This window comes from Ornithodoros turicata, chromosome 2, assembly GCF_037126465.1.
Source record: "Ornithodoros turicata isolate Travis chromosome 2, ASM3712646v1, whole genome shotgun sequence".
Classification (NCBI taxonomy): domain Eukaryota; kingdom Metazoa; phylum Arthropoda; class Arachnida; order Ixodida; family Argasidae; genus Ornithodoros; species Ornithodoros turicata.
The window spans coordinates 124783750-124798130 of NC_088202.1; positions in this window are offsets into that span (position 1 = coordinate 124783750).

Consider the following 14381-nt stretch of genomic DNA (forward strand, 5'->3'; position numbering starts at 1 on the left):
GTCACTTCCCTACGCCAGGCTGACGAGCTCCAAGTAGAGCGAAACAGCTGTCCTTGGCTGGGAGTGCACGATCAAATTGTAAACATATGCTCAGCGTGCAGCTACAGAGCTTCGGCTATTTTTTTTACTTTATATATATATATATATATATAGTGAAAAAAAATAGCATAGGCTCTTTGGCTGCACGTTGAACATATGTTTATAAGTCCGCGAAGTGGCGACGTTTGGGACTTATAAACATATATATATATATATATATGTGTGTGTGTGTGTGTGTGTGTGTGTGTGTGTGTGTGGTGTGTGTGTGTGTGTGTGTGTGTGTGTGTGTGTGTGTGTGTATAATATAATGATGAGTCGCCTCCTAGCAGAGGGCCGAGGACCTATTACGTCCAAAAAGCTTACGAGTGCTGTTAGAACTATCATAGAAACAGAACTGCACGCCACTGCTTTGCCGTCGGGCTTGGAGACGTATCCTCTGGATTAGAATTGGCGTGTTATTGTCATCAAGTAAGGAAACTGTCTATGAAGGCAGGCCCTTACACAGGTACTGTGAATTGCGTACGTATTGCGAATTAGCGGGATAGAGCGATTACCGTATAACGTCTATTCATTCTTGTTGATCACACGAGCTGGCTGGCTTTGCCAGCACGCATAACTTTAAAGAGAGCGGTGGCAATATTCCGCATACTGGACATCCAGCATTACCCAAACGGAGCTTCGTTGAAGCGTCGTTCAATCACTACCGTGATCATATCGCTTTAGATCAAGTGAACCAAGTCCACGCTATATGCCGTATGACATACAAGCTATATGACGTCTGTGTATGTGTAGCACCGAAAGTTGCCATGATGAGCAAAATCCAGGGTTTCTCAGCTTATACAGTGCTGTATTTCTTCCACGGTGCAAAAATATGCGATAGACAAAGAAACATTCGTCACCATGTGTGGAGCACCAAAATATCATATCAATTTCTTTTTTCAAATTAGTGTCAGCAGCTTAAGAAGAATTGAGAATAATAATAATAATTGGGGGTTTAAGTCGCGAGACAACTAAGAATTGAAAACTGCTCTCTCCCACATGTGGTGTGGATTATCTATTCCGCCGTTTCTTTGAGCTGTAGGGGGATAACCGTCACTTTCAAACGAGCTCTCGAAGCCATATTTACTAAAAGCGCTACAGCAAATGCACCTACTATGCTTCGAAATTATTTTAAAAAACACAAAAATCTTTAAAATTTTCAAACTTTTTTTTCAAAAAGCACCAGCGCAAAACAAAACAAAAACAATGAAAAAAAGGCACCAACAATGAAAAAAAGGCACCAGCGGCATGTTGGCTGAATGGGTTAAAGCGTCCGTTCGTTTGTTGCTGAGGTAAAGGTCGCGCTGAAGACTGTGAGGTGGTTAGTTCGAATCCTACCAGCGGCTGCACGTGCTGTATGATGTTTTCCCTGGGGATTTCCGGCAGACTTTCCAGACGAATGCCGGCGCAGTTTCCTCTGAAGTCTTCCTCTGAACGAACACTAACCCACTCCTTCCTGTTGTCCTCTCTCCATCTGCCCACGTCTGTATACGTGTCTCGAAGCCGCAGTTGCTCCGCGGCGCTAACACAGTATAAAAAAGTAAAAAAAGGCAGCGAAATAAATATCGTGATAATGTTTGCACTGCTACGAAACAACAGGATTCATGGTATACACCTGAGGCTTCGCGGGCCGTATAGGCCATTGGAAATGTTAAGAGGGTACCTGTAGAGGTGTTTTACAGTCTTCATGATTTACGCACGAAGACCTGGACTAAATGGCAGTTTTTACACGGATTTTTCGCGTATAATACGTCCTCCGACATGTAGTGTAGCTCTCCCGCTAAATTTTTATTTAATTCCAATGAATTATTGTTTGATTATAAAAAAAATGAATTTATTGAATTCAGTTTCATTACAAATCGCTTACTTTGTCTTGGTTGACCTTATGCCTCTGTAGTCACGTCAACGTATATAGACACATCTAAGACTTACCCTGCACCTCTATTATCTCGAACTTATCCGGGATACTGATGTGACTACTGGTTGCCAGGGACGGTACATTCTGCGAGTTACAGTGCAATTAACATCATAAATGGTAACGTGCTATTTTTGATAAGACTTTCTCTCGAATTACTCGCAGGGAAGTAACATTGGCACAAAACCTCTGTACTCATAGATGAGCAATAACTTAGAGAGAACTGTAGTACCCTTGTGCTGCGCACACATCATCCTTCGAATTGAATGTCAGCTCATGGTTTCCAATATTATTTAGGTAATTCTATACCGACAAAACATTTTCGACTATTTCCAAGGTGCCTGATCTTCAAGATCACGTAAGTTTTTCAAGGAACACTAATGGTAATGGTTAGTAATCCCGGTGCAGGAATAACAATGTGTGCTTTTGTAGGATGCTGAGTCATTAGAAACACACCTCCTCTCCCTTTTCTGAAAATGCCGTCGACAAAAAGAAAGGAAAATGTCCTTTCTGCAGCTCTCATATGACAGCGCCTGTCACGCCGTTTCCTTCTGCACTGGGCAAAATTGGAAGCTCCTATGAAGCTGGCGAATGCACTAGGCGGCACGTAGTGAGACAGACAGGGCCCCGCAGCACCAACTGTCACCGCCAACCGCCGCCACATGATGGGGGTGGCGCTGGGCTAGAGAGCGAACGAACGAACGAACGAACGCCGAAGAGCAGCCTGTCATCTCTGTCAGGAGATTGGACCTTCTGACGGGAAGGTGTCAGCCTTTCGGCATTGGTTCCCGTCGCTCGGGGTGGAAAAGACGGGAATCCAGGGGATCTGCATTACTTTTTTTCTTCTTCTCGCATTCATTTTTTGACAGGGAATTCTTGCGAACGGGCTGGAGGAGAGGGTAGATCCTGAAAAAGAAGAAGACTGTGCAGTGTGACGGTGAACCAGCTGGCGGAAAGAAATCCAGCGTTCGGGAAAAGAGAATAATGTGAAGGAAAGAGCTATATTATTCGTTCGTTGTTCTTGCAGCCGCTTGCCGACTGGAAATGTGATGTTATTTGTGTTTCGGTTTTTCTGTTTGGGTACAGGAAACTGATTTTGAATCAAGCGTGAGTAAGTCCAGTTGAAAGAACATGAATTGGAGTTATGCTTGCGTTTAGAATGGGCGGATAGTTAGTGTCACGCAGTTTGACAAGATATACCTCTCTAACATCAACCAAATGCAACAGTGACGTCTCACCCCTACCTTATGTTGGTATGGTAAGGAAGAGATCGAGGTCGAGAGTGAAGATGTTAGAAATCGTTGTCGGCAACAGTTGTTTGTTTTTAATCGTCGTCATGTTCCCCGTGTGCACTGACTTACAGTCGTTACACGCCTAACCGTAAAGCAGTTAACGGTAAAACTCGTTCTCTGTTTTGTGTTCCAGAAATATTCACTTCCCCAGCGACGATTTCGTGGCTGAAAACTTGTTTTACGTCATGGTTCCTTGCTGTATCAACACCACCTAGATACAGAAAGCCTGGTTACTCGTCGACGTGACGTAACACCTAAGAGTGAGCAAATCGGGATCGTGTTGTCAATGGTCGCAGCCAATCGCGAACGTGCTTTCAACGGTTGTAGCCATGGGGACGAACCACTGTCGTCTGCGAGTAGTAATTGAACGTCCCCGCGTGCTAAATGGGAAAACGTTAAAATAAAGCGCAAAATCGTCCGATATCTTGCTCAAGACTGATTTTCTGGAAAGCGTGTTGCACTTTTTGTCTGCAGATTCAAGTCTACAAGTTCAAAGTTAGGTGCAATCATTTGTGTGTTCTTGAATTTGCGAAGCGGTGAATCGCAGTAGCAGACGAATTCTGACTTTATATGTCCACGTAGCGAAGGAGGGAGAGGAAGCAATAAGCAGGCCTTCTGTATACCTAGGTGGCGTTGGCTGCATCCTCCCGCACCCGTGCAAAGTCAGATGATCGTAGTGTTCCCGCCCGTACCTGCATGTGTGTCCTTCATCGTTACGTATTTGATTAATCTAGAGCAAGAGCGAGAACTTTTATGCTAAGATGAACTTCAAAGTAGATGTAATGGAGAATTCAGGTGCCTCGCAGACACAGTGTGGCACATACACCTGTATTTCCGCATTGTTAGTGTCTTTACTGTTCGAGACACGGAGCCTTGTAATAATATTAGGTTGAAAACTAGGCAGCAAAATTCGTGGGATCTGAACCGGGGCGTTATTACTTTCTGCGCGTACTTACTATCTGCGCGGAGGCCAAACCGAATAAGCAGGTTACAAATTAAACCGAACTGACTAATGAAAGAATTATGAGCAGACGTTATACGCCTCAAGCGATGACAGCAGTGGCATCAGCTTAGGGTTTTCGTTTTGCGACTAACGAATACCACAATATTGATGTGTGTGACTCCGGGCTCCCGTGCTTCAGGCTCTGCTTTGCCTGGGAGGAAGCCGTGCTGCCACCTGGGGGGAGCTGGAGGAACTACGAGGCAGCACGACGGATGGCTGGCGGCAAAAGAGATTGTTGCCAGGTTCCACGACCTTATTTCAGTTTGTACGTGCTGCGACGTGTCCGCTTGTCTGATGCAATCAAGCTGGCGATATCTTATCATCTACCCCGACAATGATTTTGTTAAGAACATCGTCTCGTTTACGAAAATAAGTACATTATCCGACAGATAGCATTCACGCAGGAAAGCTCGTGTGTGTTAAGTCATGCCCTGTTGTTGTTGTAACCAAGCGCAGGCTTCGTCATCATGGATGTACAATATGAACGTCTCTCCTTTCCTCTTGGTGCATCTCTCGTAGGCAACGTTCCTTGAGCACGAGGACAAACAGAAAAAACACATACGTTTTCTTGTTATTATCATATGCTAAAGGAACATGCTGCCTAGGAGTGTCTGTTCCACCTGCGGTGTCGTGGCGTCCACCCAGCATATTCTTATGGAATGTGCACTCTACTGCCCGCAAAGGTGGACAGTGTGTGATGAGCTTGCCCGGTATCAGCAAGAGGTCGCTCAATTTAGCTGCACTCATTGACCCCTGTGAATATCCTGTGCTCCATCGTCGGGTTCTTCACATGTTCGTGGACTTCCTGTCGTCCATTGGATTGCTCCAGACGCTTTAATTCCTTCTCATATTTTCATCCTTCCTTCATCATCTTCATATAATGTTCCACGTGCAATGGGGTAGGGTACCGCACAACCACGGTGAATCACCCCATCTCATCGTCATCAACTATTGTTGTTGTTCTGCCTAGAAGTATGTTGCACCAACTCGCTTGCATGCTAGTCCAGTGTGTCTCTTGTATTGGGCGTCCTATGGCGCCTTCTATGACCATGCTTTATGATCCCAGCTTGTGGTGTCAGACCCTTTGAACACATCCGAATGCTTTATTTCCGCTCTACTTCTGTACAGAAGTGATTGAATTGAAGGGAAGTTTTTTTTCTTTGCTTACTCAGCTTTCGAAGAATTCGCGTTATATCGTTTCACCGATATATGATGCCTTAAAATACTGGTCATCTCGGGGATAACGCATAATGTAACGTTCGAACGAAATTACACACATATCTGTATGCATGTCTTCTTGTGGGCCTTCCTTTTTAGCTACAATGCTTGATGACACCTGTGTTTTAGGAAACAATGACTTGCCGACTATTTTCGCCCAAAACACGCAGGGAAATGCACGATGAGGTTCTTTAGTTGCTATCTCAACGAGTAAGAAACTTCGACACGATGAGTCCCCCTGGGTGACAACAAAAGCCAGTCGAGGTGCTATATGAAAGCATGAGCCTCGATTATCTTCGTTTGTCGTTTCGTAATATTTGGCCTTCTCGGTCCTCATACAGATCCGCGCGAAACGAGGAAGGATCGCCGCTCGACACACTGCAGCATCTTTCTCATTTCGCTATCCACCAGGTCCAGGATATAAGCGTCCTTCTTTCAAGTAAAAGAGGTGTGAACGATACTGAAAACGTCAGAGAAACAGCAGAAAGAGAAGATCTAGGAGAAAGGTGTTGGACCATTCGCGCGATGTCTCCTCGGAGAAAACGAAGTTGTCTGCTGAATTACAATCGCACCGGCAGCGGCCACTTGGAGAGACAGGACGGAAGAAAAGTGAAAATGTGATTCGATGCCTTTGGTCTCTATTGGTTTCTTATCACTCTGGTTTCCCTTTCGACTTACCACACGCTCGTTGCTTTCTTTGTGCGTTGCATCTGTAGAAACGAGGAAAGCGGCATTTTCCGTACCACTTGATGGTTTCTGTTTTGCACTCTTCCGTTCCTCTTACATCCTCAATCTGTGTGTGCTTCTTTTCCTTATAGTGCTTTGTTATTGTTGTTGTTGTTGTGCAACTTTGTTCTCGCCGTTTCTCAGTTTCGTGCGCATACAAGAAAGGTGATTAAATGGAAGTGAGTGCAGATGCATACTGTTCACGCTTCAGAGTTGTGCGACAATGTATGTGAGGTACAGGAACCGGGTACTTAACAGGTTTGTACAAGATACTCACAGAAAGTATAATTAAGTTAAGGTACTCAGTACCGGACAGAAACGTAACTGAGTACAGTACTAAATACCCAATCTTGAAATGTATTTAAGTAAGACTTTCAAGGTACATTGACGTCACAGTTGGAATTGGGTATCAAAGAAATACGAAGAGCGTGAAGTCGAATATGACATCATAAAAAATATTTATTATCTCGCAGGAATAACTGCTTTTCAAAATTACTATCCTATCCGCCTTGTTAGTAACTTCTGGTACTTTATGGTTAATGAAAAGATAGGTTATCCATTGTCTGTGCGCCTCTGTTTCATGTTTTGCAAAGATCGTTTGCCATTTCTCGTGGTATAGGGCGTCACAAAACAACTCGTATCGGCTCTTGCACACTTTAAATTAGTGATGCAACTGCATAAGTGCTTGCTTACAAGAAAACCTGGCAGGCAAGTGGAAGTGGCATACGACGAAGCTATCACTTGCAGTTCAATCCTTTCATCGCGGCCACGAAGTTTGAGTTTGTGTTGGTTTGGCGGTGATGAATGAATCTGCAATCTAATTAGCGTATTTTCGATTATCCATGATCTATATGTCGACGTTTATCACGATATCGCGGTCTACTAATCCCCCCCACAAAAAAAAAAAAAAAAAAAAAAAAAAAACAAGAACGAAAAGAAAGTTCAACTGTACGTGAATCATTTTCTTGCATTTCCTACCAATGGCATTTATACCAAGCAGGTGTCCCTTACATGAGTTCCCTGTTTATGAAAGCAAACTCCACTATACCATTCAAATGCTGAAATGTTTTACAGTTGTCTCCAACATTGAAATGATGTCTCGGAACAAATTGAAGCTACAAATTAAGATCAACCCTGGAATGAATCTGTTTCTTTACAAGAGCAGTGTACAATATAATGAACCGATGTGCCTGCTCTGCTCAATCATATATTTATATAACCGCGACGAATAGATGACATTTCCTCGGCAATATATCCATAAATCAGGCTCACACCTTCAGCACCCATCGCCGCAAATCACGTTCAAAATTAGACACGTCGAAATGGGCCCCGCATAACAAATTGTCTTTTAGACAACCATTTCTTTTGCGACAACGACACCATGTCTGACGCGCAAATGGGACACACTTTTTTTTTTACTCTCTCTCTCTCTCTCTCTTTACGTTCTATGATTATTATTTTTTGCTGCTCGTTTCAAAAATCGTGCAGCGACGGAATAAGGTTGAAACAATGGGGAAACTCGCGGTGTGATACGTCTGCAGCGTAGACATGATTAATGCGAACACCGGTGCTGATGGGCTGCACCAAAGGCGGAGCAAAGGCTGTACCTGGAGTCAGTCAGTCACGGGAAATGAGACGCGGGCCCGCGATCTCAGTTAAGCCTAATGCAGTCGTAATGTATGACGACTTCCGTAAGAGCCTGCTCCGTATCGCGACCGCTGATGCTTTTACCGGTGGCTTTCACTTAGCCCCACGCTGATGTATCGAGGGGGCGCAGAAACCTTTTGTTTCACTTTCTGTCTGGTGATTCAATGATTCCGCGAACATGTGTATGTAGCGCATGATGCTCTGTGCGTCTCGCTTTGCTTGCGTATGTGCGTGTCTGGGGAACGTGCGCATATCTCGGCATGGATGGATGCATTAATGATTTCTTTTTGCTGAATGGGAACGTTAAACTGAGGAAGTAGCGTTTTAAAATGTCTCTTGCACGTGCAGAAGTCGACGGCTTGAGGGAACCCTGGCACTCTGTTGTTCCTCATGTAGATGTTAAAATTGCTATCAGTCTATATCACGTACCATTCACGTTCATGAAAAGTCACGTCAAATGCGCTCTCTTCGGGCTCGTCGAAGCAGCAGGCTGCCACTTGGGGAAGATGTGAACGCGACGTGCTAACTACTAATGACTATATAGCTTGCTGAACTCAAGATCGCGGGTTCGATCCCGGCCGAGGACGGTAGCGATGTGGAGGAGGTAAACATTGCTTCCAGTACCGTGTGTGGGAGATTTCCGGCGCCCGTCAAAAGAATCCCAGGTGGCCCAAATTATCCGCAGTCATACCCTGCGGTATGTGCAACATGTCGCCGCACTGGGCAGACAAACCTACGTGTAACATCACTGCCCCATTATTATAACTAAGCTGCTTTCTTGATATCTGTTAACTAAATTCGCTACTTTTGAGTTCGAGCCTTAGGGCCAGGCTTTTCCTTTTCTCTTTTCTTTTTCTTTTTTTTCCCCCTTTGTGATTTAGGGTAAGCTTCAAATTGCTCTCGTTCAATTCTGGAGCAACGGGAGCTGTATCTTGCGGCCGGTGAGGCCATCCATGCACGCGCCGATTGCGAAACACAAAACGTTCTGCGCACGACTCATTCTGACATCAAGATGTGAACTAATTATGGAAAGGTCAAGACTTAAAGGGTACATATTATGTAGCAGCTAACTTTATTATTGTAACTCTTTTCTGTGCCAAAGTAAGTTGGACGCTTCCAGTTCATTTTTATAACCTGTAACTTCGTTGGTAACTTTTTTTTAAGTACCCCAACTGAATTTGTAGCGAGTTCCTTTTATGGAGTAAATTCCACATCTCTGCTACTAAACGTTATTTGGACTAGATCTTAACATGACTGAAAGATGGTCAGAGAAGAATGTGTTTACCCGTTTTCCGGGCCCTTTTTCAAACCTGAAAGCAGTGGAATATCATGGGAAAAAAAGTAATTCGATATTTAGGATGACAGAATACAATAACACCAGACAAACGTTCAGTGCCTTAGAAAACGACGAAATTCGTTTTTTAAACCCCCTTGTTGCACGTCAAGGAAGACAATTTTATCTACACTAATTGCTACAGGTCGCGCCTTACTCTATTAATTTCTTCATTATATTTTATTATTTACTTGCTACGACTACATGCCATATCGCTCAATCATCCCTAGAAGATATATTGAGGTCAGTAATGCGTCTATATACTATAGATACCGATAAAATTCATTTTTCCATTCATGCATGCTTTTTGCACAGAATGGCAGACGGCCTTGGTGGATGTTGGAGAGATCGAATATACACCGCTTTTGTACCCTTCGTTCAACGTAACAAGCACGTCGAGAGATGTTGCATATTAACAATGCTACGTTATTTCTATACGGGACAGACTTCCCCCACCTTTTGCTCACTCGATATCATCCAAGCCTGAACGCGCATGAGCGTGTTGCAGCAACGGCGTGCTTCGCTCCGAAGTTGGAGACATGAGAGAAAACGGAAGGAAGTACGGCATAGCGGAAGTGCTCAATACAAGCCGCAGCCGCGTCCTGCTGCAGCGTGAACGGCTTCATCAAGCTTCTGCGCATGCGGACTGTCTGTGAGCGTCGAAACCTTGCGCGTTTGCCTAACACTTCCGTTTAATACAGGTATTGGGTTAGTCGTTTTATTTTATCCAACAGGTCTGTTGGATCAAATCGAACTTCACGTAAGCAACATATTTTGTGAAAGGTTTGGAAGGAAACCTGCTTAGTTCCAATGCAACCATATGACTGATGTTCCAGTATGACTGACCAAAAGTACGTAACTGAGGAAGGAGTAAGCCTAACTTCTTTCTCCAACATTCACGTTGTGAATTAAGTTTAAGGAAGGTGCAATTGGAACGACAGTGTGCCGTATTACGCAGAGGCCTCACATTAAATGGGATCTACTTCTCTACATCTTTTTCTGCTACCATCATCATCATCAACAACAACGCAGAACAAGTTAGAAAAGTAATAAATAAATTAAATCAATTGGACGTGTCTCTGGAGAGGGAAAAAAACGTGGATCACTTCTTCTTTGTCGGTAACTCATCTGACTTACGTTTATGTTATTTCCGTCCATTCACAGTTTTACCATTAAATTTGGAATGAACCTTTACGTGCAGATCTTTGCAGAGTCTTCGCCTGATGTCCCTTTATTTTCACTCAACATCCGTTGTATTTGGCGTGAGGAGCGCCACAGTTTTACAGGGCAGTATCGCAGAATTCTGGGTGATTTTCACTCTATCGAATGTCCCACAACGTGACAGAATTTTGCAGCGGAGCAATGGACTTTTGTAGTCGTCACTCGTGTTCTTTCTGCTCGCGCTGCTGTCGTAAAAGAAAGGCTGTCTAAATGACAACCTTGCGAATTCGAACAACCGCGCTGGTATCTTATGCATTTCCTCTGTCGTGACTGTGCACTGCAATCACTCATATATTTAGGATAAATTGATATATGCATTTGCTTTCACAGTCCCCCTTCTTTATTATTAATTTTTATTCTTGCTATACCTCGGGCGTTTACCGGACATCCCGAGACGAAACGTTGCCGTTCAGCCAGGACAGTGCGAAGTAGTGTTTAGACCCAGAGTTCCCGGCATATTTCCGGGTCCCGAAATCTCGGGATTTCGCGCGCCAAATCCCGGAAATTCGGGATAATAAATTTCGGCTTTCCTAACATGCACAAGTGGTTACAGTCCAGACGTCCCCATTTTTCCTTTCTTTATTATCATCATCATCATCATCATTATCTCCGTAGGGACATTTGCACACAAATATCAATCCCTGCTCGGGATCCTGGAATTCACATTTATGGCATCTTCGACTGGCAGCCACAGATCGCTCTAGAGCTCTCTGGTAGGCGCGCCCTGTCTTCGACTATAGTCAAAACGGAGCACTGTGACAACAGCTTCGGCACTTGTTTCTTTCTTCCGTCTTCTTTCTTCCTCCAGCTCAGAGCGTTCCGGCTTAGAGCATTGGTGCCGCCAGTCGAAGATACTACTAGAACCCCCCCCCCCCCCCCGCCCAATCCCAGGTTTGTCAGAAAAACGGTTCTGGATTGCATAAACTAGCACGAAGTTTAGGCGCCTTCGGTTCATCTCGTCAACACAACACTTAATCCACTACGTTCGCCAAACATGCTACAGTCAGTGTTTCGGCAGGATGATAATGGGCGTTTTCGCAAAAAGCACTCTCTCCGGACATGACACAATAAACAATATGAAACAAAACGAGAAGGGAAAACGGAGGAATCTCCAGAGTTTCTGAGGCACGCATCCAAAACACAGCTCGGCCGTTTCCCTCCCTGTCATCTCTCTCTCTCTCTCTCGCTCTTCCTTTTATTCTATGATTTTTTTCCCCCTGCCGGTTTGTTCTCACTACGTCTCGTCCTGCGCTGCTCTATTCATTAAGTGATGCCCGAACGCTGACGTCGTCACCAAAGTGACTAAGTGAGTCTACTGAGTGACGGCAGCCCTCGCAAGAGACCCTCCGAAGAAGCCTCGGCTTGTCGGGCTCTGCTTGCTTGGAGCCAAGACGCCATTAGGTTGATGTAAAAGTTTCTCGGGTTTCGCGTAGTTGACACAACAATGGCAGGCCGAAAAAGAGTGGACGACGACGTTTGCTGGGCGGGGAAAAAACGCCCCTCTCACACGGCAAGTTTGCATTTTGGGCAATGTATCCGGTTAGAAGGACTATACAAGATGGGCAGTTTATTCATTATCGCGAAGGCAGGGTAGAATAGTGTATGCGTGACGCATGTTTCATCTACACAGTATGGGAATGATTTGGCCGGTGCAGTGAAATAACGCAACGTGTAGCATTGCAAAATTCAAGTCACGTTGATATCTTATTCTTTCGTGCAGATGTTGTTCACAGCACAGTGTCGGAGCGAACCGAAAACCGGAACCCAAAACCGAAACCCCCCCCCCCCCCCCCCGCTATTTTGGTGCGAACCGGAACGGAATCGAAACCGTATACGTTTTTTTTTCGCTCAGGAGGAAAACCGAAAAATTTATTTAACGATTTTCGGTCCAAGAAAAACCTTCGCCGGTTTGTACTACGAGTAGGCGAATGAAACTGGCGTCGTGTGTTCTGAAGTCATGTCATGGATACTTTACGAAGGTTACGGTTACGGTAAAATGTATGTCGGTATACTATGACCCTTATGCTCCCTTATGACCCTTATGACATGTGACCGGTTGTGACTCTCTACCAATGTGCCGTAGTGTTCGTTTTAATTCTTGTCGTCCGCCCAAACTCTCCTCAACTAAGCAACGACCCAACGGGGCTGCATTACGGCTTCTCTATCGGTAATGTCGCGCAACGCGTCCCTTGTCTGAGAGCAGCGAAGTTGAATACACTTAGGTATCCGCGAGGGCAAGCGCGTGCGAAATGGCGCCTCGTTTGTGGACAGGACACGAAGAAAAGAAAACGGAGCCGTCGAGCCCGTTTGTGAGTAAAGGTATTCCTCGATTTGCGTTGTACTCGTGCGGTGGTGCTTGCTGGCTAGGCAGCAGCAACAGACATTCGGATGGGACGCAAAGAAAGCACTTTACCTACAACACCACGACAAACAAGTCCGTCTGTATCATGCGCTTCAAGAAAGGAGAAAGCCTATTTGAACAGATAGTCAGCTACAGGAACCAGGAGCTACCAATTTCACAGCTGCCTATTAATATTAAATACCATGTATGCGGAATAGACGGGTTTACATTTAGCAACATTGATTTTTTTTTTCTGGGAATGAATATGCTCGCTAGAAGTGGAACCGGTTAAAACCGGTATGAAACGTTATTTTTTTGCTCCGGAGCAGAACCGGTACCGGACCGTTTATGATAGAACCGGAACAAAAACCGGAACGAAGAACGTTTCGGTTCGACACCCTGGTTCACAGTTGGGATGTTTGCGAGAGCATATAGACACGGCATTCAGTAATTCACTTTCAATTCCTTTAATTTTTCGGTTGTGCAACTCTTTTACTAGAATTGCCCAACCAGCTCCTTCCGAAAATTGGTGTTTTCGTAACGGATTTTCATTACTGCAGCCCTTATGCTTGAATTCAGAGAGAGTCTCCACGTAGGTACACAGTATCTTTACGGTAGTCATGTAGATCACCTTAATTTTCAGAAAACCATCCTATTTAATTCGAGAAGCGCCACCGTTTTACAAGCGAGCATTGAAGAAATCATGCCTGGCTTTCACTTCTTCTAGTGTCTCACAGCCGGACTTGTACAGGTTCCTCTCAAAAGTATTTAAGTTACGCTTATGAGGCAACAAAGTAATACCCCTGTCACACGGGCATTTCGATCCTTCTCGAATCCGATCTGCATCGAACTTCCCGAGCACGCTCGAGTTTTGACGCTGCTACACGGCCACTTTCAATGCGCATTGAATGGTTGACGGTGTCGAGAATATAGGCAAATGAATAAACGGAACTCATTAATTTCGCGTTTCCTATATAACAGCGATATTAGTGGTTTTATCGTATACCGATGTAAGCATCATTTGTAGCTTCGCGCGCATGTCCGTCTTAAGTTATGACAGTTCACCGGGGTCGGGGATGCAAATGGCGGCCGTCGAGCCGTCTTGAAATTCTCAATCCTGTTATGGGAACTGTCTTGAGTGAAGCAGGATCAAAGTTCGATCCTGCTTGGAAGCGGCCGTGTAGCACCATCCGATCTGCATTGGGTTCAAGCAGGTTCGGTCGAGCAGGATCGAAAATGCCCGTGTGACAGGGGTATTACTGAGTAGAGTACTAAATGCTCAACATTCAAAAGTATCGGAGTAGAATACTAAATACTCATAAAAATAACTCGTTACATCCAAGATACTATCAAGTTACAATGTGTGAAGGATTCTCGCCCGGATACTCTTGTTCTCCCGCGATATCTTCTCACCTCCTCTCTCGCCTCCGCGGACATCTCGCCCGATAATGTCGCTCGCGCGGGTACCCGATGCTGCGCTCACAGGAGGAGGACGGAGAAGAGTCACGCCAAAGCGAACGTAAGCGAGCAAGCCAGCTTAAACTACATTGTTTAATCCACAGTTTATTTCAGTTATTCACAACTTACCCGTCCTTGGTCGCTATGAC